This window comes from Giraffa tippelskirchi, chromosome 5 (assembly GCF_054371585.1).
Source record: "Giraffa tippelskirchi isolate mGirTip1 chromosome 5, T2T-mGirTip1v1.2.pri, whole genome shotgun sequence".
Lineage (NCBI taxonomy): Eukaryota > Metazoa > Chordata > Mammalia > Artiodactyla > Giraffidae > Giraffa > Giraffa tippelskirchi.
Window position 1 is genome coordinate 99385906 of NC_137279.1, and position 27662 is coordinate 99413567.

At 47.0% G+C, this 27662-nt stretch overlaps 8 non-coding genes across 8 annotated transcripts; 4 read left to right on the plus strand and 4 right to left on the minus strand.

Moving 5' to 3' along the window:
- The first annotated feature begins 1073 nt into the window (after positions 1-1073).
- On the plus strand, positions 1074-1147 carry TRNAN-GUU (transfer RNA asparagine (anticodon GUU)). The gene has a single exon. It is a non-coding gene; the product is annotated as a tRNA-Asn (tRNA).
- A 600-nt stretch (positions 1148-1747) lies between these two features.
- On the plus strand, positions 1748-1820 carry TRNAV-CAC (transfer RNA valine (anticodon CAC)). The gene has a single exon. It is a non-coding gene; the product is annotated as a tRNA-Val (tRNA).
- Positions 1821-2334: 514 nt separating this feature from the next.
- On the plus strand, positions 2335-2406 carry TRNAE-UUC (transfer RNA glutamic acid (anticodon UUC)). The gene has a single exon. It is a non-coding gene; the product is annotated as a tRNA-Glu (tRNA).
- Positions 2407-3161: 755 nt separating this feature from the next.
- On the minus strand, positions 3162-3232 carry TRNAG-CCC (transfer RNA glycine (anticodon CCC)). Its single transcript has one exon. It is a non-coding gene; the product is annotated as a tRNA-Gly (tRNA).
- A 7260-nt stretch (positions 3233-10492) lies between these two features.
- Positions 10493-10564, plus strand: TRNAH-GUG (transfer RNA histidin (anticodon GUG)). Its single transcript has one exon. It is a non-coding gene; the product is annotated as a tRNA-His (tRNA).
- A 7018-nt stretch (positions 10565-17582) lies between these two features.
- On the minus strand, positions 17583-17655 carry TRNAV-AAC (transfer RNA valine (anticodon AAC)). Its single transcript has one exon. It is a non-coding gene; the product is annotated as a tRNA-Val (tRNA).
- Positions 17656-26922: 9267 nt separating this feature from the next.
- Positions 26923-26995, minus strand: TRNAV-CAC (transfer RNA valine (anticodon CAC)). Its single transcript has one exon. It is a non-coding gene; the product is annotated as a tRNA-Val (tRNA).
- Positions 26996-27588: 593 nt separating this feature from the next.
- TRNAN-GUU (transfer RNA asparagine (anticodon GUU)) lies at positions 27589-27662 on the minus strand. The gene has a single exon. It is a non-coding gene; the product is annotated as a tRNA-Asn (tRNA).

Sequence of the window (27662 nt, forward strand, 5' to 3'; positions counted from 1 at the left end):
GAAGGCAAGAGAGGGAGGAGGAAGGGTAGAAGCGCAAATTCTTTTATTCTCTCCTCCCTCCCCTCTCCTTTTGCCCCCTTCATTCTTGGGTTTGCCAGCCCTCTCCCTCCTTCCCCACTCTACTACCGGACTGAAGCAATGTTCACCTCTAGGGATCCTGGCCCAAGTCTCCTGGGAGGTCTCAATGCCCTCCTCCCAAACCCGCCTTCCCCGCTTGGTTTTCGCCCTTTCCCGCCCCCAGGTGGACCCCACAGAACGCAGCCTACCCAGCTGGGCGCTCTACCCGGCAGGCAGTGCTCCGGAGACCTTACCGTTGCCCGCTCAGTGGGGTGCTGCGAAATCCAAAAACCGGGATAAAGGCTTTTAAAACAGAACTGTTCACTTCGAAAACTATTCTGTATCTCCCTTCTCAGGGGTCTTCATGGGACGAAGGGCTAAAGACGACAATGTATTCATCCAAGTCCTGGAGCGTCCCAGCGAGTGCCAGACTCTGTCCTGGGCGTGCTGACACGGGGCGACCATCCCCGCGACCAGTGTCCGCGACTAAGTCCCGTCCGACTCTCTGCGACCCCATGGACTTAGCCCGCCAGGTTCCTCGGTCCATGGGGCTTCTCCAGGCAAGAATACTAGAGTGGGTTGCATCCCCTCTTCCAGGGGATCTTCCCAAACCAGGGATTGAACCCAGGTGTCCTGCGTTGCGGGCGGATTCTTACCGTCTGAGCCCCCAGGGAAGCCCACTCTGGTGGAAACCGCCTGGTGGACACAGGAAACCGAAGCACAACCTCGGCCCCGGAGGCGTTTGCCAGGGTGGGCAAACTCTCATTCTTTGGGTGTAGGCGAGGAAACGGGAAGAGCCATCATGGGAGCCCACCGGGTGTTCAGCTGTCCTTGGATCTATTTCCGTTCAGGCCCGGAAGGTTGGAGCCCCGGATCCCGGTTTCTCTGGGGGCGCTGGCAGCTGTGGCGGGTAGGGGGCAGGGAAGTGGCACCGTCTCTCTGGGGACCAGAGCGCTCACCCTGGGAATGCCTTAAGTGTCTACTCCATACAGAGTCCAAAAGAACCCCGTACTGCTGTCTCTGTGGCGCAATCGGTTAGCGCGTTCGGCTGTTAACCGAAAGGTTGGTGGTTCGAGCCCACCCAGGGACGGTGGGGTGATATTTTAGGCAACACCAAAGACACTCCCTTTTGCCAGGAGGACACCGGACAAGTGCTGCGGCGAACGGGCTTGCAGAGAAACAGCACAGGAGTCGGGTGCAAAGGAGCAGCGGGGAGGGCGGGTCCCGCGTGGATTGGAAGCGTGGGTCGTTCCTGAGAGCCCAGAGCGCTGACAGCCGGCGCCGTGAAAAGGGACACCGAGGCGCGGGTCCGCAGCGCGGGAGGGGCGGCTTCCACGCCGCTGGGTTGCGGGGTCACCTGGGCCTCGGACGCACCCACCGTCCCCGCCTCCTGCGGCTTCCGGGAGCTGGGGAGTCGGCGGGCGCGACCCCTGAACTCAGGGTGCGCAGCTGGGGGGTCTGAGGATTCTGCGTTGGGTACGGGACCCCGAAGGCAACCTGTGGGGGCCCGAGGGCCCTCACTTCAGGGGGGAGGAGGAACCCTAAAGCCGTCTCCGTGCCGCCGTCTCCGTGCCTGAGAGAGCTTGGGGCTTCAAGGTTCCTCTTTGAGTGTTAAGAGTTGGTGGTGTGGATAGTGGTGGCGGGCCCTCGGGATTTCACGGCTACGGTGCTCAGGAGCAGCAAGTGTCCCGTTTCCGTAGTGTAGTGGTTATCACGTTCGCCTCACACGCGAAAGGTCCCCGGTTCGAAACCGGGCGGGAACAGGCTTCCTCTTTCTTTTTCTCCCCCTGAGTTCTGCGTTCTCATCGGCGAAACCAACTGGCGCGAAAGGCACGGGGTGAGGCAGGGGACGCAGCTATAGAAAGGGTTGGTGACCACCTGGAAGTCGATTCAGCGCTCGGAGAGACCCGGGAACCAGGTCCGAGATCTGGAGGTGGACGGATCCGCTCATCGCCGGCCGCTCATCTCCGAGCCTGACTCCAAAGAAAGCCGAGGTTCACGAAGAGAGCAAGACCTGGGCTCGGCAGCACGCAGCGCTAGAGCTAGACCAGGAGGGGCCCAGTCCGCTGCTTTGTGCCCTTGCCCCAGAGCAACAGCGACGCCCAGGAAAGGAGAGGTGAAGGGCGATGAGCAGCGCGGCCAGGGCTGGGAGCCTTGCCTAGCTGCACACAGCCCTGGGCCGCTGAGACATTTCCTCTGCAGCTTTCTGACTTTCTGAAGGGTCATCTTCCGCTCACCTTTCACCTGGAGAAGCTAAAGAACCCTTTTGTCTACAGCTCCCTGGTGGTCTAGTGGCTAGGAATCGGCGCTTTCACCGCCGCGGCCCGGGTTCGATTCCCGGTCAGGGAAAACTTTCTTTCTTCTGGCGTCTGCACTCACAGAAGTCTCTCTCTTGCTGCCCAGATCGGAACTGTATTTTGCTTAGAGGTCCAGTGCAGAACATTTTTGCACAGAGTTTCTAAATGCCGCTGAGCTCGGGCCTCAGGGTCCTTGACCTCAGGCTGGCAGTTGGAGCTGAGATGCCATCAACAGCCTGGGCTGGCCAGCTCTGGCCTCCACTCTTTTCTCCTGGCATGGTAAACCCAGAGTCTTAACAGAGTTTTCATTCAAAGAGCATGTGAGGCTTCAGTTCCAAAATTTCATTAAAAACCAAAACCAAAAGCTTTTGTAAGATACCAAAAGTATGCAAGAATGCTGACATGGTATATTCTGTACCTAAGTGCCCAGTTAACATCACATTCTTTCTTTATGTAAGAGTTATGACATCACGTGATAGTAACGGGTGGATATCTCAGGATTGTTCCTATCTTTGGCGACCCTCTCAAAGCTAACTTCTGTGGGACCTGTCTTCCAAGGCCAGGGAACAGCTTTAGCTTTACCGTCGGGAAGAGGGCCCTCTTGACCCTTGGGGAACCTGGAGAAGGTATATGAGTGTTAGTCCCTCAGTCCTTTTGGACTTTTTGCCACCTCTTGGGCTGTAGCATTCGTCTGTCCATGAGGTTCCCCAGGCAAGAACCCTGGAGTGGGTTGCCATTTCCTTCTCCAGGGGATCTTCCCGGACCCGTCTGAGCCACCAGGGAAGCCCAAAACAAACAAGGCCATAATGCATTGGCCGGGAATCGAACCCGGGTCTCCCGCATGGGAGGCGAGAATTCTACCACTGAACCACCAATGCCGCTTCGGAGGGCCTCTTTGCTAGGATAACCTAGATGGACTTTTATTCAGGTCTTTGTCAAGTGCAGGCCAGTCATGCCCTGTGCTTGTAGGACGGTCTAGGCTTTCATCCTCCGCCCTCTGCGGCACCGGCTGCTCTCTGGCCTCCTGCGGGTTGCTTTGGAGGGCAATCAGGTGTGCTTTGGCTTGGTCTGAGTGGTGGCACCGCCTGGGGCTCGTGCTCACTGGCTCGGTCTTGTCCGACTCTTTGCGACCCCTTGGGCTCTAGCCCACCAGGCTCCTCTGTCCACGGGATTTCCTTGCTCCTTTGCTAGAAACGCATCCAGGCAGTACAGCTGCCCCCTTGGCGCTTGCCTGGCTCCCTGTGCCCTGCAGGGAGCATAAAGTGTTCTGTCAGGACACAGAGGTGAAGAATCCTTCCCTGTGGTTGGAGGATGAGAGAACCAGATGGGAAATGCTTCAAAGGGAGGGGAATATTCTCGAAAGCTTTCCAGAACTGCTGTGTGGGTGCTGCCGGTTGGGTGACTGCCCTATGACAATAATGCTTAGTCTTGTGTTCTGGCCTTGACCCAGTCCCAGGTCCAGCCTGAATTCAAGCACAGAGGCACCCTGTTTTCCCACACATATGTCATTCTGCCTCTCTCCAAAGCGGAGTTCTGAACCACTTTTTCTATCTCAGTGAATAGCAACCATGTGGGTCATTCTTTTTTTTTTCCCCTTTAACTTTGTTTTGCTGAAATGTAACTCAAGAATACAAAAAAGGTTTAGCTTTAGATAAATTAGTGCTCTCCATGCTACAAACAAGAATAGCATTCAAGTTGATAATAAGGATGAATCTCGGATACTTTTAATAGTCTAAAGAATTCTAATAATTGACGTGTAATTACATAGAAAATGTTTGCCCTGTCATGCGCCCAGAGATGACTCCTGGTATGCACCACACTGCTTTAATACTGTTGGCCTAGAAACTACTTCATGGTGACTTTCAGATTTATTATTATTTATAAAGTTTAAAATTATGTATCCCAGTAAATTAAATGTACCATATAATATCTTTTAAATCAGAATTAAGTCTTTTGATTCTAGAAATCATAGTGACTTAATTAGTCCCCTTTCAATTTGGGGTAAATGTTTTTAGGTATCATCTAATATGTGATTCTAAGTAGCATTTATCTGCCACGATTCAGTTCAATTTGTGATTTTAAGATCTGTCATTAACTTTAAGTTCTTTGACTGATATTAAATTGGTTGAATTAATGTATCATCTTTGCCTGGAGAATTTCTAATTAAGGTAGAAATAACAAAACACTGTTTTAATATAATGCTGCCCATATTTTTATAGATTATATATAGAGGGGCTATAGGTTAACAGCTTAAGAGAATGTGTGAGTTCCTTTACGAGATGTTCCTGAATGCAGCCATAATGTCACTTGAAGAAGAGTACAACACATGGACTCTCTAAGCTGAGAAGTAAGGACCTGTTGTTTACTTGAAGTACTCGTTTATTTTTTAAAAATTCCTAATTCTTAGTTACCTGCCTTTTAGATCTCAAGTCACCATTTTTTCCATGTGCTATGTAATTGTTTTTTTACCCACTTCCGGTGTCCTTAGGCGCTGGCAGGCAGGTGAACCTGAGAAGAATATGACAGGTTGTTCTCCTGCTGTGTTTCTTATTTGTCTGTGTGTGTGTGTTTGTGTGTGTGTGCGTGTGTATTTTTGATGCCTCCTGGTGTGAGTGCAGCAAGGAGTGGGACCTTGACTTTGCTCCTGATAGAACGGATTTCCTGGAGAAGGGTCTGGTACCTGGGGAGCACCTAGTAAGTGCTTCCTGATTGAAGGACTCCTAATGCACAGTCTCAGAAAACTTACCAGGAGGACAGAAAGTGGGTAAGATCCACAGCAGCCTAGAGTATCGGGGACAGAGAGAGAGAGAAGGGCACACACTCCAAGAGGGTGAGAAAGGGGCAGAGAGAAATGTCCTAGAACCTAGAGACATCCTCGACTGAGTACGGAAAATCCAAAGAGCTCTTGTTTCCTCGTGAGCTTCAACTGAGGAATCAGTGGAAGGTGAACCAATAACTCTAAGGATCCAGGTTTGCACAAGATGTATTATCGGTGCAGCATTCTGTAGCTTGCAACAATTTGTCTCAAATGAGATAATTTTTACAGATGTAGCCGTGTACTGTTGACATATCATACGGAGACAGTCTCGGGCTTGCAAATGCACCCGTATGCTGGAGGAAGACCCCTCATTAGGTTGTGTGCATCCAACCAAAGCAGAAATGCAGCTCATAAAGGGAAGGGAAGAGGATAAACGTCCGGAACCAGTGGGATTTTTTTTTTTTTTTAACTCCTATAATCCATAAGCTGCTCTGCTAGAGGCTCTCCAGAATCATTCTGGCTGGCCTTCTCTGGACTCCACTACTCGGTCACCACTGAAAACAGTTACAATTAGTAGAATACTTTCCAATCAGCTTGGAAGTTTAGCTGCTGAATATGTGCAATCTCTGGGAAATGTACACATTGTCTTTTCATTGTACCTCCCTCTAAGTTGAGTCAGTAGGGCACAAATTCCTTCGTTAGAGTAACAGACATGTGTATTGACAATTTCTTGTGATGGCAAGACCATGAAGAAAAAGGCTCTTTCCTTGAGTCGGCAAAATACACTGGAATATAAATTAGCACATCTATTTAGGGAAAACTAAGAACATAAAGAGATGCCTTCAGTTTCCAGCAAAGGTGCAGTGACAGAAATCAGATTAACCCTCCCTCCTAAATCTCACCCTCCCCCTTTGTCTCACTCCCAAAGGAACAAAAAGACAAAAAAACATGAACTACTGGCTTCTAAGACACTGGAAATCAGGCAGCAAAGGATAGCAAGCCCTGAGAGGTGACAAACAAACAAGATGAGTCTTGCCATGGGCCCAGCTTCCTTCTTTCAGTGAGTTCCCGGGCTGGGCACCAAGAGGAGGATTTGAGGTCAATCCACTGGACTCAAGAAGCTGAGTGTTGGTGGAGAGCAAGGCAGCTAGAGTTCACAGGACAAAGATCCAGTGATTCTTATTTGCAAAGCAGAAGTAGAGACACAGATGTAGAGAACAAAGGTATGGATATCAAGGGGAAAAGGTGAGTTGGAGGAATTGGGAAGTTAGGATTTACCTATATATGCTATTGATGCTATGTAAACAGTAAATAACAAGTGGGAACCTACTCTATGGCATAGGGAACTACTGGATGCTCTGTAGTTACCTAAATGAGAAGGAAATCCAAAGAAGAGGGGATATATGTATACGTATAGCTGATTCACTTTGCTATTATCACATCGTAAAACAGCTATACTTCAATAAAAGTTAATAATAAAAAAAAAGAAACATGAAGAAAGGTCCAGTGATGAGAGAGAGTGGGAGAGAGAGAGAATGTTGGGGTATGAAAGGGTCTCCCTCAAGTACTCATCAGAGTAATGATCGGGGTATCGTTATGAAGAATGTGCCTGAGGCCAAGGAAAGAAAATTTTACAAAGATCCTGGTACAATGCCTGGGGCTCACACAGGACAAGCAATTGTATTCGATCCCCCCAGACAGAATGGACTACTCCTAACTCATGGGCCATTGGGAAGAACACTCAGAAAACTCCTGTTACAGTATTGGGAATAAGCAGCTCTAGACCGACCTACCTAAAAAATCATGAAAGGAAGATCCAAAGGGATCAAACCATTTACAAGTCACTCAAATGTACCCCAGATAAAACTCAAGAAGATTCGTAGGAATACCAAAATAGCCAGTGCCCAAAATGGGAAACTTTGACAATGCTTGGCCTCCAATCAAAGGATGCCAGTCATGCAAAGAGGCAGGAAAATGACAGGTAAGGAGGAGACTAATGAAGGAAGGAAGGAAGGAAGGAAGGAAGGAATCAGTCAATCAAATTGAACCAGAAGGCACACAATGTAAAATCTGCAGAGAAGACTTTAACAGTTATCATGATGGTATACATATGTCCAAAATGTTAATTAGAAACGTAGAACATACAAAAATGGCAAAAAATCAAACTTTAGAGCTGAAAACTGTAACATCCAATGCAATAAATTCACCAGATTGAAGAGCAGATTAGACATTGCAGAAAACAACAAAAACAAGATTATGGAACACAAAGCAATGAAAAACTGTTCACAATATTCAAATGGAAACTCACTGTCAAGATAAAATGCTTCTAATGAACATTGTGTCATTGAATATTTGTTGTTTTTCAGTGGCTAACTCATGTTTGACTCTTTGTGACTCCATTGACTGCAGCACTCCAGGCCTCCCTGTCCCTCACTATCTCTCAGAGTTTGCCCAAGTTCGTGTTCGTTGAATCGGTGATGCCATCCAACCATCTCATCCTCTGTTGCCCTTTCCTCCTTCTGCCTTCGACCTTTCCCAGCATCAGGGACTTCTCCAAGGAGTCTGCTCTTCTCATCAGCTGGCCAAAGTATTGGAGTTTCAGCATCATCCTTCCAATGAGTATTCAGGGTTGATTTCCTTTAGGATTGACTGGTTTGATCTCCTTGCCATCCAAGGGACTTTCAAGAGTCTCCTCTAGCACCACAGTTCAAAAGGATCAATTCTTCAACATTCTGCCTTCTTTATCGTCCAACTCTCACACTGGTACATGACTACAAGAAAGATCATAGCTTTGACTATACGGACCTTTGTGAGCAAAGTGATGTCTTTGCTTTTTAATACACTGTCTAGGTTTGTCATAGCTTTCCTTCCAAGAAGTGAGTGTCTTCTAATTTCATGGCTGCAGTCACCATCCGCAATGAGTTTAGAGCCCAAGAACAGAAAATTTGTCACTGCTTCCACATTTTCCCCTTCTATTTGCCATGAAGGGATGGGGCTGGATGCCATGATCTTAGTTTTCTTAATGTTGAGTTTTAAGCTGGCTCTTTCACTCTCCTCTTTCACTCTCATCGAGAGGCTCCTTAGTTCCTCTTCGCTTTCAGCGGCCATTAGAGTGGTGTCATCTGCCTACCTGAGGTTGCTGACATTTCTCCCAGCAATCTTGATTCCAGCTTGTAACTCATCCAGCCTGGCATTTCCCCTGATGTGCTCCGCATACAAGTTAAATAAACGGGGTGCCAGTAAACAGCCTAGTTGTACTCCTTTCTCAATTTGGAACCAGTCAGTTGATCCGTATAAGGTTCTAACTGTTGCTTCTTGACCCGCATACAAGTTTCTCAGGAGACAGGTAAGATGGTCTGGTATTCCCATCTCTTTTAGAGTGTTCCACAGTTTGTTATGATCCACAGTCAAAGGCTTTAGTGTAGTGAAAGAAACAGAAGTAGATGTTTTCTCTGGAATTCCCTTGCTTTGTCTATGATCCAGCAAATGTTTGCAATTCGATCTCTGCTTCCTCTGCCTTTTCTAAACCCAGCTTGTACATCTGGAATTTCTCGATTCAAGTTGAATGCTGAAGCCTAGCTTGAAGGACTTTGAGCATAACCTTACTAGCATGGGAAGTGAGCACAATTGTCCAGTACTTTGAACGTTCTTTGGCACTGCCCATTGAATGGTAGCACATCATCGAAAGACCTGATACATGGGTGGCTGATGCTCCTGAAAATACCCAAGGACGAGAAACAGTTTTTGGAGGATCAATGTCAGATAATTCCAATCATAGTAAAGATTATTAAACCCACTGATCCAAGGAGCGAAATGAACAAAATGAATGAGCACAACAGCATGGAAGAAACATATCTAGTCACGTCATAATTAAAGTGCTCAAAGCCACTGAAGAAGCATATAGTCCCCGAGGGACCAGAGGAAAAAGACCAGGTACATATAGAAACCAAAGTACACATGTCAGATTTCATCAGAAGCATAGAAGTGAGGGACTTTCCGGGTGGCCCAGTGGTTAAAACTTTGCCTTCTTGGTGTGAGTTGGGTCCCTGTTTGGAGAGGTAAGGCCCCACAGGCCTCATGGCAAAAAAAAAAAAAAAAAAAAATCAAAACATGAAACAGAAGCCATATTGTAACAAATTTAATAAAGACTGAAAAGAGAGAGTGGAGGAGAGAGATGCATGGAAGTTATAAGACAGTGGAGCAGCCTCTTCAAAGGACTGAAGCCAAAAAAGTCAAGGTGGAATTCTATCACTACCCACCTTTCAAATCCTTCAATATGAAGGTGAATAATGACCATTACAGACATACAAATGCTGAAAGACTTCAGCAGCAGCAGACCCACTATACAAGGAATGCTAAGGGAATCCTCCAGGAAGAACACCACCAGATGGAAGTCTGGATGTACCCACAGGGACGAAGGAAAAGAGAAATGGTGTCTGTATGGGGGAAATAAAAGATTTTTAATAGAAATCTCTATAGAAATATGTAACTGATTAAAACACAGAACAGTGGATTTGTTACATGCTCAGTAAAGGAGAAACGTAAAGAAATACAGTTACTGGTTTCCTTGCTTCAGGAAATTCTGGACTCCCAGTGAGTGACCTGGCAAATCTCCTGTGCACCAAAGATGCAGGACAGGAGGGTAGCAGTAGAGGAGCCCTTTTGCCTATCCCTTTCCCGGAAAGGTTGCGCAGCGTAGAAAGAACCACAAAGCTTTTGAGTGTTTTAAGGAAGGCTTTCCTAAGGTGTGTTTAGAACAACCAACCTTTCCGTGAACAGCCAAAGGCACTAATAGATAGCGCCACAGAGACACGCCGAAGTATGGTACTTCTCATCCGCATGGATGGGTAATTACCCGCTTCCACGACCGGTGGAGTCACACACATTTCCGAGGACAGAAACGCGCCAGAGAGGCCCCGGGCCGGAGCCGAGGGGGCCAGAGGGAAGTTGAACGCCGGGTTGAACTCCGTACTGGTTCTTGTGGTTCTTTGCTCTGCCTTCACCCGACCGTCTGCGCCGCTGGTGTTGCCCTCCCTGGGCTCCGCCGCGGTCGGTGGGGCGTGAGCCGGAACCAGCTAATGGGGCGAATGCGAAGAGGTGGAAAAGAAGCCGGCGAGGTGGGGACGAGGATAGCCAGACTTCCCAGAAGGAACGTGCCGGATCTGGGGAGATGAGAATTGGTGTTTGGTTTGATTTTGTTTCGTTTCGTCATAATATATCAGAATTGAGAGAAAGAGCGGGGAAACCGATGATCGAGCATGAAAGAGAGAAAACGAATACCTGCAGTCTCCAAGAATAAAGCAGCGCAACGATCGAAATCATTTTACGTCAAAGGACATACATTAAAGACAGTTCTCATCGCTTGATATGTGTGTGGCACGCCGTGATCGTATAGTGGTTAGTACTCTGCGTTGTGGCCGCAGCAACCTCGGTTCGAATCCGAGTCACGGCATGGCATCCGTGTTACACGTGGCGTCTGACTTCTTTTTCTTCAACACGGTAATGGTCTACACTGGCTTCTCCAACAAGTGACCGCCCATTCTATCCAAAAAGAAAATTATTAAGGTGTATTCACAGAACAAGATGCACAAATCATTAATGAACAGCTATTTGATGTGAAATAATCACCAAGATCAAGACGTACAAATTTTTTTCTCAACCAAGGATGGAAGATACACTTTGATACATGGATGAAGCCCTTTGATACATTTTCCAGGTAATGCCTATCCATTCCCTGCTACTTTAAACTATTGAGTTTGTCCTTTCCTCAATTCACCTGAATGAATATAGACATTTTACTATCTAGGGATTATCAAGCAGAAATTCTGAAGTCAATTTCACCCTAGTAGGGAAATCACAGAGGTCAGAACGCCGGGAAGACAACGGACAAGACTTTGCATTGGAGAAAGCACCTTCAAGATCACCGTATCTGCTGCCAGCTAACTATAAGCATGGACCCCTCGGGCCACCATCTTTCACACAGGGTCGCCCTCCTCCCCTCTCCCACCCTTACCAAATCACTCTCTGCAAAGTAATTCTAGCAAAGGTCTCCCAATGCCCCCGCCCCCCCACCCCACCCCAAACCCTGCACAGCCAGAGCACACACTCTCACCCACCAGACTCACAGCCTTTCATCAGCTCTTCCGGAACCACGGTCACGCACAGCCACTGTTGCTGCCTCATCCACTGCTGCCTCTGCAGGCTTGGTCTGCATCCGCGGCCCCCATCCACCAGCCCCGCTCCCTCGCTCACCTCTTGCCCTACAGTGAACATAACATTTGTCCTAACAGGTCTTCTCAGCGAGTTTCCAAGGGTAAAGGGAAAACGTGCCCACTGCCTGGTGGAGACCACGGGGATTCCAAACAACAGCAGCTGGAGAGTCAGGCATTTCCCTGGATCACCATCGTACTGATATTCTGATGTTGATTATTACGTGAACCATCTGCTTGTGCTGCTGATAACAATTTTCTCTTTATGGTAGTGAGATGAATTGGCTATTCAAAGTACTCAAGGAATGAATGTGAATGAATAGGTTGAAAGAGAATATTTTAAAAACATGTTCTGCACTTGCTCAACTGAAAGTGGGTGGAGATGGTAAAAGCCTGGGAGGCTGGGCATGTCCACTATTGCTGGGCCAGTCATTGGATCTAAACCTATCGACACTGGGAATACCCTGAGCCTGGGTCTCTGTCTCTGAGAGACACTTAGGAAAATCCATCTACACCTCAGCGACGGACCACAGCACCTGGTTCCCTTTTCCTGTGAGGCCTAAGCCAAGGATCACAAAGGTAATATTTTAATGACCAGAAGTTATAAAAAAAATACTCCTGACATATTCACTCATTGGGGAAATAAACGTCATACTATAAGGAGATATCATTACACAGCCTCCAGCATGACTGCTTTTTAAAAAGTTTGTGCACCAAATGCCGACAAATGTGGAGCAATTGCATCTGTAGTAGTCAGTTCAAACTCATTCTTGAAGACAGTTGGCAGTTTCTAATAAAGTTAATCGGATACCTACTTCATGACCCAGCAATTGTAGTACTCCTATGAATGCACAAATACACAAAAAATCGGCATGGAATATTCATCAAGAACACCAGTTAACACCAAAGACTCCCAACAAAATTGCTCCAATAATACCAAAATTAATGAAATATGCATAACACTATGAATATGTTTAATGAACAAAATGTTGCATGAAAACAAAGTCAGTTACCAAAAATGTAGCTTCCTTCCTTTGAATTTCAAGAGCAGGCAACAGTACACTATTGCAGTAGACCTCAGAATAGTAATAAAATAAGCGAGCTAGTGTAGGAATTGCCTAGAAAGTGGCTCAGTGACATTTCAAGGATGGGGGAAATTTTCTACAACTTGATCTGGGTGCTGATTACATTGGCAAAAATTCAACACACTGTGCCTACAGTTCAATGATTTGCTGTTTCTGTAAAAATCAGTGGATGGTGGATGGAAAAGAGCTGGTCTAGACCATGATGATTAGTTTGCATTTTATTGTAAACCTCTTAAATACGCCTTCTCCTTTAGTGTAAAAAAAAACCTCACTGATATTAGAAATATCTTTACCAGAAAACAACAACAACAACAACAGCGACCATGTTATTTTGTTAGTGTAAACTGTAGACGAGGCTCCTTGAAGGGCAATGTTTCAACTCTGGAAATGTGTTCTGCCCAACAGCGAGACAAGCAGTTGTTCTAGGTTTTGCTTTGACTGGCAGGTTTGTGCGCTGTGGGATTTACTCCTCTTCTCACTGCATTTTGCTTCCGGGCCAGCGGTGAATTCTGCTCTCCCACCACTGCTAGGGGGCATAACTGGTGCTGGAATTAAAAGTACATGGATAGAATATTACTCAACCAAAAAAAAAAAATGAAATAATACCAATTACAGCAACATGAATGGCCCAAGAGATTGTCATACTAGTGAAGTAAGCCAGGCAGAGAAAGACACATATCATATGACATCGCTTATATGAGACATCTAAAAAACAAAACCAAAACTGATACAAATGAACATATGTACAAAACAGAAATAAACCCACAGACATAGAAAACAACATTACGGTTACTAAAGGGGAAAGGGGGAGGGATAAATTAGACGTTTGGGATTAACATATACACACTACTACTACGTAGAAAACAGATAACCAACAAGCACCTAGTGTATAGCCAGGGACCTATACTCAATATTTTGAAATAATGTATAAGGAAAAATAATCTGAACCAAAAATAGATGTATATGTGTGTATAACTAAATCACTTTGTTGTACACCTGAAACAAACACAACATGGTAAATCAACTCTAAGTCAAACTAAAATAAAGAGAAAAAGGCAAATGGCAAGACAGGATATAGACACTGCCTTGCCTTAGCCTGGATCTGAACCAAGGTTGCTGCTGCCACAATGCAGCACTTACACTATACAGTTACAATACACAACGTGGCATAAGGTAACTGTCCCACATAAATATACTCACACTGTTTTTGCTGTTTTATTTGTGAACACCTACAGAAGTTCGAGCTTTTCTCTCTTTTCATGCTCTTCTCTGATTCTCCCTCAGAGTATTGCCGAGAGAATGCACTGGGCATAAGAAACACTCTCTTCAAACAACACAAGAGACGACTCTATACATGGACATCACTAGATGGTCAATACCAAAATCACACTAGTTATATTCTTTGCAGCCCGAAGATGGAGAAGCTCTATTGCCAAACTCAGACTCAAGTTGAAGAAAGTAGGGAAAACCACTAGGCCATTCAGGTATGACCTAAATCAAATCCCTTACGATTGAGTATACAGTGGAAGTGACAGATTCAAGGGATTAGATCTGATAGACAGAGTGCCTGGAGAACTATGGATGGAGGTTTGCAACACTGTACAGGAGGCCTTGATCAAAACCATCCCCAAGAAAAAGAAAAGAAAAATGCAAAATGGTTGTCTGAGGAGGCCTTATAGATAGCTGAGAAAAGAAGAGAAGCAAAAGGCAGAGAAAAGGAAAGATATACCCAAATGAATGCAGAGTTCCAGAGAATAGCAAGGAGAGATAAGATAGCCTTCCGAAGCCAGAAAAAAAACACCAATACAGTATACTAATGCATATATATGGAATTTGAAAGATGGTAACGATAACCCTATATGCGAGACAGAATAAGAGACACAGATGCATAGAACAGTCTTATGGACTCTGAGGGAGAAGGTGAGGATGGGACGTTCTGGGAGAATAGCATTGAAACATGTATATTATCATATGTGAAACAGAACACCATTCCATGTTCGATGCATGAGACAAATGCTCAGGGCCGGGGCAATGGGATGACCCAGAGGGATGGGATGGGGAGGGAGGTGGGTGGGGGGTCCAGGAAGGGGAACACATGTAAACCCATGGCTGATTCATGTCAATGTATGGCAAACACTATTACAATATTGTAAAGTAGTTAGCCCCCAACTAAAATAAATAAATTTATTTTAAAAAAAAGAAAGAAAGAAAGCCTTCTGAAGTGAACAGTGCAAAGAAATAGAGCAAAACAATTAAAATGGGAAAGACTACACATCTCTTCAAGAAAATTAGAGATACCAAGGGAACATTTCATGCAAAGATGGGCACAATAAAGGACAGAAGCAGAAGATATTAAGAAGAAGTGGCAAGAATACACAGAAGAACTATACAAAAAAGATCTTCATGACACAGATAACCACGATGGTGTGATCACTCACCTCGAGCCAGACCTCTTGGAGTGCGAAGTCAACTTAAGGACTTAGGAAGCATCACCGCAAACAAAGCTAGTGGAGGTGATAGAATTCAAGCTGAGCCATTTCAGATCCTAAAAGATGATGCTGTTTAATTGCTGCATTCATTTGCCAGCAAATTTGGAAAACTCAGCCATGGCCACCGGACTGGAAAAGGTCAGTTTTCATTCCAATCCCAAAGAAAGGCAGTGCCAAAGAATGTTCAAACAACTGCACAGTTGCACTAATTTCTCATGCTAGCAGTGAAATGCTCAAAATTCTCCAAGCTAGGCTTCAACAGTATGTGAACCGAGAACGGCCAGGTGTTCAAGCTGGATTTAGAAAAGGCAGAGGAACCAGAGATCAGGGTGCCAACATCTTTTGGGCCATAGGAAAAGCAAGAGAATTCCAGAAAAACATCTATTTCTGCTTCACTGGCCACACTAAAGGCTTTGACTGTGTGGATCATAACAAACTGTGGAACATTCTTCAAGAGATGGGAATACCAGACCTCCTTATCTGTCTCCAGAGAAACCTGTGTGGAGCTCAAGAAGCAACAGTTAGAACCGGACATGGATCAATGGACTGGTTCAAAATTGGAAAGGAGTACGTCAAGGCTGTATATTGTCAGCCTGCTTATTTAAGTTCTATGCAGAATACATCATGCGAAACGCCAAGCTGGATGAAGCACAAGCTGGAATCAAGACTGCAGGGAGAAATATCAATAACCTCAGACATGCAGATGACACCACCCTTTGGCAAAAAGCAAAGAGGAACTAAAGAACCTCGATGAATGTGAAAGAGGAGAATGAAAAAGCTGGCTTAACACTCAGCATTCAAACACTAAGATCACGGCGTCCGGTCCCATCACTTCATGGCAAATAGATGGGGAAGCAGTGGAAACAGTGACAGACTTTATTTCCAGGGCTTCAGAATCACTGCAGATGGTGACTGCAGGCATGAAATTAAAAGACACTTGCTCCCTGGAAGAAAAGCTGTGACAAACCTAGACCGCGTATTAAAAAGCAGAGACATTACTTTGCCAACAAAGGTCCATATAGTCAATGCTACGGCTTTTCCGGTAGTCATGTATGGATGTGAGAGCTGAACCATAAAGAAGGTTGAGCATGGAAGAATTGATGCTTTTGAACTGTGGTGTTGGGGAAGACTCTTGAGATTTCAAGGAGATCAAACCAGTCAACCCTAAGGGAAATCAGTCCTGAATATTCACTGGAAGGACTGATGCTGAAGCTGAAGCTCCAGTACTTTGGCCACCTGATGAGAAGAGCTGACTCCGTAGAAAAGACCCTGCTGGTGAGAAAGACTGAAGGCAGTTGGAGAAGAGGGTGACAGAGGATGAGATGGTTGGATGGCATCACCGACTCAATGGACATGAGTTTGAGCAAGCTCTGGGAGCTGGTGATGGACAGGGAAGCCTTCCGTGCTGCAGTCCAGGGGGTCGCAAAGTGTCCAAGAGGACGGAGCGACTGAACAGCACAACAAATTTTTCTGCTACTTAATACATTTATCTTTTATCTCTCACGATCTGTCCTGAGCCTCTTCATAGGCTTCCTGGGAGGTCTCATTGTCGCCTCCCTGCTTTTGCCTGCTCACGCTCCTTTTCACGTTTCCTCGTTGGACGAGATCTCTTTCCAGCTGCAGCCACACGCACCCCATCTACTAAAGCGATGTCCAGAAGCGCAAATGGTCGGATGAATGCGGAGCAAACAAGGAGCCATCAGCTTCCTTCGGACGTCCCTTGGATCAAGCTCGGGGCGTCTCCCGGGCGCTGGCATCTGCGGCGGAGCTGGAGCAATGCGCGGCGGGGACACTCCGGGGACCTTCTGCCCTCGGAATCGCGCGGCTTTCCCGCGGGAATGAACACGCTGAGTGAACTCCATCTCTCAGGTTTTCCGAGGCTCGGAGGGGGAAACGCTATTCTGAGAGACACAGGTAAGCATGCTTGCTTTCTGTAGGGGTGAGGAGTAAGCTCTCCTCGTGTCTCTGTGGTGCAATCTGTTACGGAGTTTGGCTGTTAACCGAAAAGTTCATGGTTCGATCCCACGCAGAGAGGGGTCTCACTCTTAGAATGTAAATGATATACGATTGTTTCTAATCTGTGCATCCTCTCCTGAGCTCCAGTACTACATTACTCTGTGTCTTGGATACACACACACACACACACACACACACACACACACACACGAGGACCTATATCCGGGGGGAAAGCAGGTCACTGGGAATCCTGGAATTCATGAAACAGTAGGCTCATCATCTATCCTGTAAACTCATTTTACTAATGAAGTTTCTTCCACTGTTTGTAGTAGTCTCTATGTAACCTTTTCCGTATACATTTCCAATTAATTTGGTTCTGTTCTTTTCTTCCATTTTTCATCCATTGGATCAAAGAAGAAGCCAGAGAATTCCAGAAAGACATCTGTTTCTGATTCATGAACTACTCTAAAGCCTTTTGACTGTGTGGATCACAACAAACTGTGGAAAATTCTGAAAGAGATGGGAATGCCAGACCACCTGACCTGCCGCCTGAAAAACCTGTATGCAGGTCAAGATGAGATCAAACCTAAAGATCAGTCCTAAAGGAAATCAACCCTGAATATTCTTTGGGAGGACTGATGGTGAAGCTGAAGCTCCAAGCCTCACTCCCTGCGGCAGGCCTCCACTTTTTGTTTAAACTATGAATCTAAAAGTTTGCGGAAAAGTGAAGTTGCTTCCGCCCGGTTTCGAACCGGGGACCTTTCGCGTGTTAGGCGAACGTGATAACCACTACACTACGGAAACCACTTGTGTCTAGTGACATGGCCAAGATTTGCATGTTTGAACACACTTGACCTTCAAATTTGCGAAGGAAGAGGACTCTGGAAACACAGGCAATCCGTCAAGTAAGGATCTGCCGGTCTTGAAAGGCCCTGATTTAGGGTTCCTCGCCTCTCCCGGAGAGAGGTCCCTGTGTGCCAGCTTTGCGCCCAAGCGCAGAGGTCGCTCCCGCTGACTCCCCAGTTCTCAGAAGGCTCAGGATAGGGGGGAGTAAGGTGCGTCTGAGCCCCGGGTGGCCCCACGTCCGTCACGGTGGACGCAGCCCTTCCGGAGGCAGATGCGCGCCATAGAGTCCCTCTTCCTGGCGCCAGTGGGGACCGGGCTAGATGCTTTAAATCCCACTCGTGAAACAAAGGACCCGCCCTCCCCTCTGCCCGCCTGACCCGTGAGCTCCTCTCTCGCAGGCCTTTCACAGCAGCGCTTCTCCGGCGCCGCCTGGCACCGAGGTTCCTCAGATTCCTGCCTCTGTGGCTGATTCTAGTCCTCTAGTTTCAGTCCAGACTTGCATCACACTTGCACGTTTAGCAGGAAGCGCAGCAAAGGCTGAGGCTCAGGTCATCTGTTGAATTCGTTTGCCTACCAGGCCCAGCATAAAGCCGCGGGGGAGCCAGGCGCGGTCCACGCAGATCTGACCGTCTTCATCCCTTCCTCACCAAACTTGAGATTCTTCTTGAAGGACAGCTTTGTTTTACATTTTACAATATCTGAAGTGCCTCTTGTTTTCCTTTCATAATTTTGCAGTTCAACAGGTCATGGAGCGCGAATTTAACAGAGAGGTAAAGGCAGTTTTTGTTTGTTTGTTTTTTGTTGGTTTTGTTTTTTCAGAAAGCAGGTGTCTTGAAGGGTTTTCGTATTAACCTCACAGCAGGCAGAGTTTCTTTTCGCCGAAAGACTTTAATGCAATGTTGTCTGTGTGTCTGTCTGTCTCTGGTTTCCTTTAGAAGTAGAGCTTCTCACTTTTGGAAATGCGTGTGCCGTTTTCTCCAGCAGGGGCTTTCCTCCTTTTCTCATTGCGGCGTTGCCCTCGCGTCTGAGGTTCACGGGCTCAGACCCCGAGGAAGGCGCGGGCCGCAGGGCTCCGCCTGGTTCCGCGTGGACTCCGAGTGTGGTCGAGGGGGCGACCGCGCGGCAGCACCCTCACTCGCGCTGGAGGCCTGAGTTCCCAAACAGGCGGATTTGAAAATAGCTTTAGATCAGGGCGTTTCATGAGATTTCTCCTTGCTTTCCTCCCCTGCAGGTCCTAGTTTTCACCTCCCACGTCCAGACAGAGGAGCGGATTTATCGTTTTCTGTCGCGTCCGGCATGCTGACGTCCCACTTGGACGGAACGAGGGTGCGGTGGTCCTCTCCCCGTCAGGGTGGACGCACAGCGGACGCCCGAGGGACCACAGACACACGGCTCCCTGCAGCAGAAACGGTAGGCGCGGGGCTCCAGAGCCGGCGAGTGGAGCGCGCAGAGGGGACGGATCAATCCCCTGCCCCCGAAGATGTGCCAGAAGAGGGACGCAGCCCAAGACAAAGCGCAACGATGGCCGCCCAACGCCTGGATCAGAAGTTCAACCCCATCTAAGAAGTGGACAAGGCAGCCTTGGCAGGTCGTGTGGGAAGACCTGGAATTCAGGTTTGGTGAGAGGTCGAGCTCTCTTTCTGAACCTGTTTCGTTGTGAAGCAGGGACCACTTGGTTCTCAGCCGGTGATGGGCGGGTCCATCTACTCCCTGATCTTGACCTGATTTCGGGGCCTTCCTTGATAGCTGCAAGAGGACCGGCTGCTTTTCCTCCTCCATCAGCTTCATCCGCAGAGCCTGACCCTCTTCATCACTGTGTCTTTGGCTCGAAACCGCGCGTGTAGAGTTGAATTCGTTCCCTTTTGTTCTCTGACTCAAATCGGATTGACCCACACGTGTGCTGGGGTGAGGGAAAGCGAAGTGTCATCACAAGGGATGAACTCCTTGGTTTTCAGAGAGATAATAGGTGTCACGAGTAGAGAGGATGTAGGGCCCAGATGAAAAGGTGAGGGGATATCAGGAGGTGAAAGGATCCTGCAGTCAGCTTTGTCCTGTGCCCTCCTTGGATTCACTGATTGTGGCTTGTTCTACAGGGTGACTCAGAGCAGAGAAAGGTGGGCTGGTTGTAGGCCCTATGGAGCTTTCCGGTGATAAGGAACTCTTTCCAAATTTCTTCACTTCAGTAGCGACCCCAAGGACAGCAACACGCCAGGCTTCCCTGTCTATCACCAAAACCCGGAGTTTGCTCAAACTCATGCGCATTGAGTCAGTGATGCCACCCAACCGTCTCATCCTCAGTCACCCTCTTCTCCTCTTGCCTGCAATCTTTCCCAGCATCAGGGAAAGTCAGCTCTTCCCATCAGATGGCCAAAATATTGGAGGTTCAACTTCAGCATCAGTCCTTCCGATGAATGTTCAGAAGTGATTTCCTTTAGGATTGACTGGTTGGATCTCCTTGCAGGCCAAAAGGCTCTCAAGAGACTTCTCCAACACCACAGTTTAAAAGCATCAATTCTTTGGTGCTCAGTTTCCCTTTTTAAAAAAATTTATTTATTTTAATTGGAGGCTAATTACTTTACAATATTGTAGTGGTTTTTGCCATATGTTGACATGAATCAGCCATGGGTGTACATGTGTTCCCCATCTTGAACCCCCCTCCCACCTCCCTCCCCATCTCATCCCTCTGGGTCATCCCAGTGAGCCAGCCCTGAGCACCCTGCCTCATGCATCGAACCTGGACTGGTGATCTGTTTCACATATGATAATATACATGTTTCAATGCTATTCTCTCAAATCATCCCACCCTCGCCTTCACCCACAGAGTCCAAAAGGCTGTTCTATACATCTGTGTCTCACATATAGGGTTATCGTTACCATCTTTCTCAATTCCATATACATGCATTAGTATACTGTGTTGGTGTTTTTCTTTCTGACTTACTTCACTCTGTATAACAGGCGCCACTTTCATCCACCTCATTAGAACTGATCCAAATGTATTCTTTTTAATGGCTGAGTAATATTCCATGGTGTATATGTACCACAGCTTTCTTATCATTCGTCTATTGATGGACATCTAGGTTGCTCCCGTGTCCTGGCTATTATAAACAGCGCTGTGATGAACATTGGGCTACACGTGTCTCTTTCAATTCTGGTTTCCTTGGTGTGTATGCCCAGCAGTGGGATTGCTGGATCAGATGGCAGTTCTATTTCCAGTTTTTTAAGGAATCTCCACACTGTTCTCCATAGTGGCTGTACTAGTTTTCATTCCCACCAACATAAGAGGGTTCCCTTTTCTCCACACCCTCACCAGCATTCATTTATACTCCAACTGTGACATCCATACATGACTACTGGATAAATCATAGCTTTGATTTGGCAGACCTCTGTCAGCAAAGTAATATCTCTGCTTTTTAATATGCTGTCTAGGTTGGTCATAGCTTTTCTTCCAAGGAGCAAGCATCTTTTAATTTCATGGCTGTGGTCGCCATCTACAGTGATTTTGGAGCCCAAGAAAATAAGGTCTGTCACTGTTTCCATTGTTTCCCCATCTATTTGCCATGAAGTGATGGGACTGGATGCCATGATCTCAGTTTTTTGAATGTTGAGTATTAAGCCAGCTTTTCCACTCTCCTCTTTCACTTTCATCAAGAGGCTCTTTACTTCCTCTTTGCTTTCTGCCATAAAGGTGGTGTCAAACGCATATCTGAGGTTATTGATATTTCTCACAGAAATATTGATTCTAGCTTGTGCTTCATCCAGGCTGGCATTTCACACGATGTACTTTGCATAGACGTTAAATAAGCAGGCTGACAACATACAGTCTTGACATACTCCTTTCCCAATTTGGAACCAGTCCGTTGTTTCATGTCCGATTCTAACTGTTGCTTCATGACCTGCACACAGCTTTCTCAGGAGGCAGGTAAGGTGGTCTGGAATTCCCATATCTTGAAGAATTTTCCACAGTTTGCTGTGATCCACACGGTCCAAGTCTTTGGCATAGTCAATAAAGCAGAATTAGATGTTTTTCTGGAACACTCTTGCTTTTACTATGAACCAACAGATGTCGGCAATTTGATCCCTGGTTCCTCTGCCTTTTCTGAATCCAGCTTGCACATCTGGAGGTTCTAAGTTCACATACTGTGAAAGCCTCACAGTGGGAATTTTAGCCATTACTTTGCTAACATGTGAGATGAGTGCAATTGTGCGGTAGTTTGAGCATTCTTTGCCATTGCCTTCTTTGGGACTGGAATGAAAACTGACCTTTTCCAGTCCTGTGGCCGCTGCTGAGTTTTCCATATTTATGGGCATATTGAGTGCAGCATTTTAACAGCCAGGCCTCCCTGTCCATCACAAGAGTTTTTTGAATGGTCTTCCCAATGGCCCATGAGTTTCAAGCAGTCCAATCTGTCTGGGGAGATCACTTACATACAATTGCTTGTCCTGTGTGAGCACCAGGCATTGTTCCAGGATCTTTTTAAAACTTTCTTTCCTTGGCCTCAGGCACTTCTTCATAAAGATACCCCGATCATTACTCTGCCGAGTACTTGAGGGAGACCCTTTCATATCCCAGCATGCTCTCTCTCTCCCACTCTCTCTCATCACTGGACCTTTCTTCATGTTTCTTTTTATTATTATTAACTATTATTGGAGTATACCTGTTTTACAATGTGTTAATTACGATGTTGTGTTAACAGCACAGTGAATCGGCTATACATATACATATAGCCCCTCTTTTTTGGATTTCCTTCTCATTTAGGTAACCACAGAGCATCCAGTAATTCCCTATGCCATACAGTATGTTCTCATTTGTTATTTATTGTATACAAAGCATCAATAGTGTATATAGGTAAATCCTAATTTCCCAGTTCCCCCAACTCCTCTTTCTGCCTTGATATCCATGCCTTTGTTTTCTACTCCTGCTTTGCAAATAGGAATCACTGGATCTCTGTCTTGTGAGCTCTGGCTGCCTTGCTCTCCACCAACACTCAGCTTTGTCTCCAGAGTCCAATGAATTGACCTCAAATCCTCCTCTTGGTGCCCAGCCTGGGAACTCACTGAAAGCCGGAAGCTGAGCCCATGGCAAGACTCATCTTGTTTGTTTGTCACCTCTCAGGGCTTGCTATCCTTTGCTGCCTGATTTCCAGTGTCTTAGAAACCAATATTTCATGTTTTTTCTCTTTTTGTTCCTTTGGGAGAGGGACAAAGAGGGAGGGTGAGATTTAGGAAGGAGGGTTAATCTGATTTCTGTCACTGCACCTTTGCTGGAAACTGAAGGCATCTCTTTATGTTCTTAGTTTTCCCTAAATAGATGTGCTAATTTATATTCACATGTATTTTGCCGACTCAAGGAAAGAGTCTTTTTCTTCATGGTCTTGCCATCACAATGTGTTGTCAGTACTCATGTCTGTTACTCTAACAAAGTAATTTGTGCCCTACTGACTCAACTTGGTGGGGGAGTACATTGAAAAGACAATGTGTACATTTCCCAGAGATTGCACATATTCAGCAGCTAAACTTCCAAGCTGATTGGAAAGTATTCTAATAATTGTAATTGTTTTCAGTGGTGACCAAGTAATGGAGTCCAGAGAAGGCCAGCCAGAAGGATTCTGGAGAGCCTCTAGCAGAGCAGCTTATGGATTACAGGAGTTTAAAAAAACGCCAACTGATCCCAGATATTTATCCTTTTCCCTTCTCTTTATGAGCTGCATTTCTGCTTTGGTTGGGTGCACACAATCTAATGAGGGGTCTCCCTCCTGTATACGGGTGCATTTGCAAGCCCAAGACTGTCTCTGAATGATATCTCAAGAGTTAGTGGCTACATCTGCAAAAATTATCTCATTTGAGACAAATTGTTGCAAGCTACAGAAGGCTGCACCAATAATACATCTTGTGCAAACCTGGATCCTTAGAGTTATTGGTTCACCTTCCACTGATTCCTGTGTTGAAGCTCCTGAGGAAAAGAGAGCTCTTCAGATTTTCCGTACTCAGATGAGGATGTCTCTAGGTTCTAGGACATTTCTCTCTGCCCTTCTCCCTCCCTCTTGGAGTGTATGCCCTTCTGTCTATCTCTGTCCCTGATACTCTAGGCTGCTGTGGATCTTACCCACTTTCTGTCTTCCGGGTAAGTTTTCTGGGACTGTGCATTAGGAGTGCTTCAACTAGGAAGCACTTACTAGGTGCTCACCAGGTACCAGGCCATTCTCCAGGAAAACCGCCCTATCAGGAGCAAAGTCAAAGTCCCACTCCTTGCTGCACTCACACCAGGAGGCATCAAAAATAAGATTCACACACACACACAGACAAATAGGAATCACAGCAGGAGAACAACCTGTCACGTTCTTCTCAGGTTCATCTGCCTGCCAGCTCCTGAGGACCTCAGTAGTGAGTAAAAAAAAAATTACATAGCACATGGGAAAATGGGTGACTTGAGATCTAGAAGGTAGGTAACTAAGAATCAGGAAGGTGTTTTTAAATGAAGGAGTACCTCAGGTAAGCAACTGGTCCTTACTTAACTTAGAGAGTCCATGTGTTCTACTCCTCTTCAAGTGACATTACAGCTACATTCAGGAACATCTCCTAAAGGTACCCACACAATCTCTTAAGCTGTTAAGCTATAGCACTTCTATATATAATCTATAAAAATATGGGCAGCATCATTTCTACCTTAATTAGAAATTCTCCAAGCAAAGATTATACATTAATTCAACCAATTTAATATCAGAGAACTTAAAGTTATTGATAGATCTTAAAATCGCAAATTAAGCTGAATTGTGGCAGATAAATGCTACTGAGAATGACGTATTAGATGATACCTAAAAACATTTACCCCAAATTGAAAAGGGAATAATTAAGTCACTATGATTTCTAGAATCAAATGACTTAATCCTGATTTAAAAGATATTATATGGTATACTTAACTTACTGGGACACATAATTTCAAATTTTATAAATAATAATAAATCTGAAAGTGACCATGAGGTAGTTTTTAGACCAAAATTATTAAAGCAGTGTCGTGCATACCAGGAGTCATTTCTGGGCGCATGACAGGACAAACATTTTCTATGTAATTACACATCAATTATCAGAATTTTTTAGACTATTATAGTATTTGAGATTCATCCTTATGATCAATTTGAATGCTATTCTTGTTTGTAGCATGGAGAGCACTAATTTATCTAAAGTGAAACCTCTTATATATTCTTGAGTTACATTTCAGCAAAACAAAGTTAAAGGGGAAAAAAAAAAAAGACCCACATGGTTGTTATTCACTGAGAGAGAAAAGGTGGTTCAGAACTCCGCTTTGGAGAGAGGCAGAATGACATATGTGTGGGAAAGCAGGGTGCCTCTGTGCTTGAATTCAGACTGGACCTGGGACTGGGTCAAGGCCAGAACACAAGACTAAGCATTATTGTCATAGGGCAGCCACCCAACCGACAGCACCCACACAGCAGTTCTGGAAAGCTTTCGAGAATATTCCCCTCCCTTTGAAGCATTTCCCATCTGGTTCTCTCATCCTCCAACCACAGGGAAGGATTCTTCACCTCTGTGTCCTGACAGAACACTTTATGCTCCCTGCAGGGCACAGGGAGCCAGGCAAGCGCCAAGGGGGCAGCTGTACTGCCTCGATGGGTTTCTAGCAAAGGTGCAGGGAAATCTCGTGGACAGAGGAGCCCGGTGCGCTAGAGTCCAAGGAGTCGCAAAGAATCAGACAAGACTGAGTCAGTGAGCACGAGCCCCAAGCGGTCCCACCACTCAGATCGATCCAAAGCACACCTGATTGCCGCCAAAGCGACCCGCAGGAGGCCAGAGGGCAGCCGGTGCCGCGGAGGGCAGAGGATGAAAGCCTAGACCGTCCTACAAGCACAGGGCATGACTGGCCTGCACTTGAGGAAGACCTGAATGAGACTCCATCCAGGTTATCATTTCAAATAGCCCCTGCAGAGCGGCACTGGTGGTTCAGTGGTAGAATCCCCGCCTCCCAAGCGGGAGACAAGGGTTTGATACCCGGCCAATGCATTACGGCCTTGTTTGTTTTGGGCTTCCCTGGTGGCTCAGATGGCAAAGAATCTGCCTGCAATACAAGAGACCTGGGCCGGGAAGATCCCCTGGAGAAGGAAATGGCAACCCACTCCAGGAGTCTTGCCTAGAGAATCCCATGGACAGAGGAACCCTACAGTCCAAGGGGTGGCAAAAAGTCCAAAAGGACCCAGCGACTAACACTCATATACCTTCTCTACATCCAAAAGAGGACGGATTCCAGTTTCCTGAAGGACCAAGAGGGCCCCCTTCTGGACGGCAAAGCTGTTCCCTGCCCTTGGAAGACAGGTCCCACGGAAGTTAGCTTTGAGAGGGACGCCAAAGGAAAGGAACAATCCAGAGATATCGGCACGTTACTACCAAGTAATGTCATAACTCTTATATAAAGAAAGAATGTGATGCTAACTGGGCACTTAGGTACTGAGTATACCATGTTAGTATTCTTGCAAACTTTTGGTATCTTACAAAAGCTTTTGGTTTTGGCTTGTAATGAATTTTTGGAACAGAAATGTTCTGCACTGGACCTCTAAGCAAAATACCGTTCCGATCTGGACAGGAAGAGAGAAACTTATCTGAGTGGAAACGCTGGAAGAAAGAAGGTTTTCCCTGAACGGGAACTGAACTCGGGCCGTGGGGGTGAAAGCGCCGAATCCTAGCCACTAGACCACCAGGGAACTATACACAAAAGGGTTCTTTAGCTTCTCCAGGTGAAAGGTGAGCGGAAGATGACCCTTCAGAAAATCAGAAAGCTGCAAAGGAAATGTCTCAGCGGCGCAGGGCTGTGTGCAGCTGGGCAAGGCTCCCAGCCCTGGCCGCGCTGCTCATCGCCCTTCACCTCCCCTTTCCCGGGCGTGGCTGTTGCTCTGCGGCAAGGGCACAAAGCAGCGGACTGGGTCCCTCCTGGTCTAGCTCTAGCGCTGCGTGCTGCCGAGCCCAGGTCTTGCTCTCTTCGTGAACCTCGGCTTTCTTTGGAGTCAGGCTCGGAGATGAGCGGCCGGTGATGAGCGGATCCGTCCACCTCCAGATCTCGGACCTGGTTCCCGGGCCTCTCCGAGCGCTGAATAGACTTCCAGGTGGTCACCAACCCTTTCTATAGCTGCGTCCCCTGCCTCACCCCGTGCCTTTCGCGCCAGTTGGTTTCGCCGATGAGAACGCAGAACTCAGGGGGAGAAAAAGAAAGAGGAAGCCTGTTCCCGCCCGGTTTCGAACCGGGGACCTTTCGCGTGTGAGGCGAACGTGATAACCACTACACTACGGAAACGGGACAGTTTCTACTCCTGAGCACCGTAGCCACGAAATCCCGGGGTCCCGCCGCCACTATCCACACCACCAACTCTTAACACTCAAAGAGGAACCTTGAAGCCCCAAGCTCTCTCAGGCATGGAGACGGCGGCTCCCGAGGACCCTGCTTTAGGGTTCCCCCCCTCCCGAAGTGAGGACCCTTGTGCCCCGACAGGTTGCCTTCGGAGTCCCGCAGAATCCTCAGACCCTCAGCTGTGCACCTTGAGTTCAGGGGTCGCGCCCGCCGACTCCCCAGCTCCCGGAAGCCGCAGGAGGCGGGGACGGTGGGTGCGTCCGAGGCCCAGGTGATCCCGCAACCCAGCGGTGTGGAAGCCGCCCCTCCCGCGCTGGGGACCCGCACCTCGGTGGCCCTTTTCACGGCGCCGGCGGTCAGCGCTCTGGGCTCTCAGGAATGACCGATGTTTCCAGTCCACGAGGGACCCGCCCTCCCCGCTATTCCTTTGCGCCCGACTCCTGTGCTGTTTCTCTGCAAGCCCGTTCGCCGCAGCACTCGTTCGGTGTCCTCCTGGCAAAAGGGAGTCTCTTTGGTGTTCTCTAAAAACCTCACCCCGCCGTCCCTGGGTGGGCTCGAACCACCAACCTTTCGGTTAACAGCCGAACGCGCTAACCGATTGCGCCACAGAGAC